Source organism: Phoca vitulina, unplaced genomic scaffold, assembly GCF_004348235.1.
Source record: "Phoca vitulina isolate PV1807 unplaced genomic scaffold, GSC_HSeal_1.0 scaffold25, whole genome shotgun sequence".
NCBI classification, from domain to species: domain Eukaryota; kingdom Metazoa; phylum Chordata; class Mammalia; order Carnivora; family Phocidae; genus Phoca; species Phoca vitulina.
This window is the reverse complement of record NW_022589728.1, coordinates 7,984,187-7,988,214: the sequence shown is the minus strand read 5'-3', so window position 1 is coordinate 7,988,214 and position 4,028 is coordinate 7,984,187. Positions and strand designations below refer to the sequence as shown.

At 37.2% G+C, this 4,028-nt stretch overlaps 1 non-coding gene across 1 annotated transcript; it reads left to right on the top strand.

Annotated features, from left to right (window-relative positions):
- Window positions 1-3,399: 3,399 nt before the first annotated feature.
- LOC116643323 lies at window positions 3,400-3,479 on the top strand. Its single transcript, XR_004301534.1, has one exon. It is a non-coding gene; the product is annotated as a small nucleolar RNA SNORD115 (small nucleolar RNA).
- The last annotated feature ends 549 nt before the right edge of the window (window positions 3,480-4,028 follow it).

Here is a 4,028-nt window from a genome sequence, read left to right as displayed (position 1 = left end):
ACAGTTTTGAAGAAGAAAGTTTTTACTGGGCAGTTCCAATGAGGAAGGACCAGAGCTTTCAAGTCTTCAAGTTGAAGGCTCTTAGGAAATCTCCCTGGTGCCCATCAAAGTTCCTTACAACACAGACTTGTGTGAGTGGTTGAGGTGTCTGGCTCCAGTGGCCAGTAATGCCACAGCTGCTCCCTATACAGAGACTCTCCTCCTCCACCTCAACAACATACTGCTTCCTACAAATATGGCATCTGCCTAATTTCTTCTTCAATCCTCCCTGTCAAAATGAGTCTCAGGAAGACTCCACAGGCAGTTTGTGCACCAAGTTCCCATTACTTTGAACAACAAATACATTGTACAACAAATAACTCATAAAATATGACATTCTCTTTGGAAAACTGAGTGGAGAATTATGGTCAAGGAATGTTATCTGAGTCTTCTAGTCTCGGGCATCTTCCCTCTCAATTTCTGCTGGCCTCCCTTTCTGCTTATGGTCATCCTTCCTTAATTATTGTGGTTTGCATTTTAATTAAATATGGAGGTTTTCTTTTTCTTTGTTGTTACTGGTAATTTATGCCATTAAAAAGAGGTAGCAGCATCTTTATGTGTCCATTTTCATCCTGGTTGTGCTGTGCCTGGAGGCAGAGGGCATGGTGCAGACACTGAAAATCATAGACAGGGAGAGTAAGAAAGTGATGGGGCCAAGTTCTGGGGGAGGCAGGGAAGAAGTGTCCAGACAAGTCTAGGGCCATGCTGTTCCACACCTTTTCCACATAGAGCATGTCAGAATTTGTGCAGCATATTGGAACAAATGCACAACACTGCTCATACCTAGATAGCACCAGCTTAAAGACTGCCCCATGCTTCCTTGAAACCAAAGAGATCAGTCTCTCAGCACACTGTGGCTATCTTCAGTACTATGATTTGCTCCAGTGAGGAGGCACTGAAGGAGCAGAAGATTAGATTTGGTGAGAAATGTGATACAGGATTCCCATGCTTCCTTGAAACCAAAGAGATCAGTCTCTCATCACCATGTGGCTATCTTCAGTACTACAATTTACTTCAGTGAGGAAGCCCTGAAAAAGTAGAAGTTTAGATTTGGTGAGAAATGTGATACAGGATCCCCTTATAAGTAGAATAACAAAAGTAATAAAATAGATGGACCTTAAGATGGAGAGGAGATGTGAGATGTTTAATAATAATTATAGGATTCATTAAATTTGATTCAAAAGCTCCACAAATATTCTGAAATACCTGATCATAATACCTATGCAGTAACTGTAAAATGACAAGGAGAATCAATCTCTTTATCCTGGGTTGATTCTGCCACAGACACATGGGTGAATGTGTTGGTGACATGGAAGAGACCAGATGGAAGGGAGAAGCAGGAAGTTCAACCCTTTATTGCCAACCACTATACCACTGGGGGAGTGCCAAAGACCAGAGGGACAATGACAGATTTGGCCTTTAATCCAACTTCTCTTCACCCACCCAATCTGCTGTACGAATCCAGTGTAAATTTTGCTGGTCACAGAGCACCTAGAAAGGAAATCTGGAATGGGGAGAAGAAAATTTTTAGTGATGGTCTGATTCCTCTCTGCAGGACTTCAGCTTCTCCAAGTGAGCTTCAAAGAGAGAGATAATAAATAGTATAGTATAAATAACTTTACTTTTTATACCAGAGTTAGTCTTCTCTTTTTTTAAACCAATAAAAAACAATTAATTGTTTTTTGTCAGTCTGGATGACCCTTCAGTTATAAAAAATCTAACCTGCGTGAATTCTATTCACCTTTTTTCTATACAACATAATTCAAAAGAAGCCTATTATAAATCTCAGATTTAATCTAATAATTCCTAATCACTAGACATCAGTGGACACAATCAGTCATTGCTTTGAGTGAGTTCTCATAATATTTTCCATTATACAATTATTATTAAAGTAATATTTTATACATCATGCTTACCTTCTTAGCTTTTTCATTTTTCTCAGTATGCAGGGATTGATTTCCATAGTGTGATTGCTGATAATATAAAATTTTCAAATCTGAATAGTCTTTAAATGGTTAACCTAACTTAAGTGAAATATTTTCAAGTAAATATTAGAACTCTTATTCACTGTAATCCAAAAAATTAGCCAAAGATAAAAACAAGTAATCTCATATTAAATTCACAGTAAGAAGTATGAAACTGTAATATCTGAAATTAACCATTAAGTCAGATTTAATTACTCATCCATGACAAAAGTCATTGTTTCAACTGAACATTATTTTGAGAGTTAAGAGAGGTGGGTTGTAATTTTTGAAAGAAATAGTAAGAAACTCCAGAAAATATAATATACCCCATCTCTTATTTGTCATAAAAGTTATTATAGTTAAATTTATTTTTACTATTAAGTTACAGATACTAAACTGATGTTTAACCAGCCAATGTTATCTTCATTCCTATGGCATCAGTAACATTTTACATGCTATTTTATCCAATATTAAGTGAATCTATATATATATCCTTCATACATACTATAAGAAAAAAAAATTCTTTTTTTTTTTTAATGACTGAATTTTGCAGTCTATAGCAGAAGTAGAAAATCGCCATCTGGTAAGGCAATGCAGAAGTCTCTCATATCCTTACACTCAGAGGAACTTACCTTTACAAACCAGGTGCCATGCTAAGGGCTTTACAGAACTATCACATTTTATACTCACCCCCAACACTGTGAAATAGTTATTATGATCTCCATACTTACAAATGAAAAATACTGAGACTTAGAGAAGTTCAAGAACTAGTCCAAGGTTAAAGATCAAGGATTCAAATCCAGTTTTGTTCCACTACAGAATAATGGTTCTCATCAATTCTTATTTCAATAGTTGATGTGGCAGCCATGAAAATATGCTCACATATTCTGTAGAAAGCTGTAAATTTGCCTGATGGCCTTGCTGCTGCTGCCCAGCTGAAATCTGTCTCCTCCAAGGCACAGTTTGAGGGCTCATGAGCTCTCTATCAGCCTGGCCAAAAATTTCTGGGAACTACACTATAGTCGAGATGCTTCCTAGCCAATCCCCTACTTTCTCGCTCTCCTTCCAGATGGGTCATACCTGAAGTGTGGGCTGAAAGCAATCCAATTTTTTCCTGCTCCTTCTTTCAATAAATTTCTTGCAGATAATCCTAGTTTTGTGCATGCTTTCTGGCAGACACAGATTAACAGAAGATGTACTGAGAGTTGTCAAAAATATAGTAAATAAGATGAGGATTTGGGACAAGTTTACTCACTGTCTCAAGGTAATTGTTGAGGTGTCCAGCATGGAATACTTGGAAAATCATGTCTATCCTTGCATCAGATTTTTCCTAATCCTTCCCTGGTAAAATCATATGCAGGTCCAAATGTGTGGATGTGTGGGTAGTAGTTTGGTTGGGTAAATGATGAAAACATATATGTCTTGAAGAGAGCTAATGACCTAAAAATCATGCTCAGTAGGATTACACTGGGGCCCAATCTCAGTGACAATCCTGAGACAGGATGTTGAGGTTCCTTATTTCCCTCCTAGAGCAATGGTATTTGAGGCTTCAGAGAATGAATCTCTTGCAGGAATTCCACATGCCCCTGACCTGTCTATGAAGTTCTAAATGAACAACACATACTCTTGCCCATACTTTATGTTTTGTTTAATGATCCATATCTCCTAGTAGTAAGGCACACTTGGGGGTCATTCCCTTTTCTCTCGTGATTTTCAGTGAGATGTTCTACCAAGGTTTATACATACCATTGCGTTAATGATCTCAGGTGAATAGATTTCTTTGATCATAGATATATGCCAAGTAAGAACATTAGATTAGTGATGAATCCTGCCCAAAGGCAACAGCTTTTACTCATTTAGAGAATCTAAATACAAATATATGTATATAATTTATTTCTCTGAGATTGTCACTCCTAAAGGATCCCTTGGAAATAGAAATCTTTCCTTTATACTTGAAACTGATCAGACCATAAATTGAGGAAATTTTTCCTTAAGTGGCACCGTGGAAAATATTCACCTCAGTCT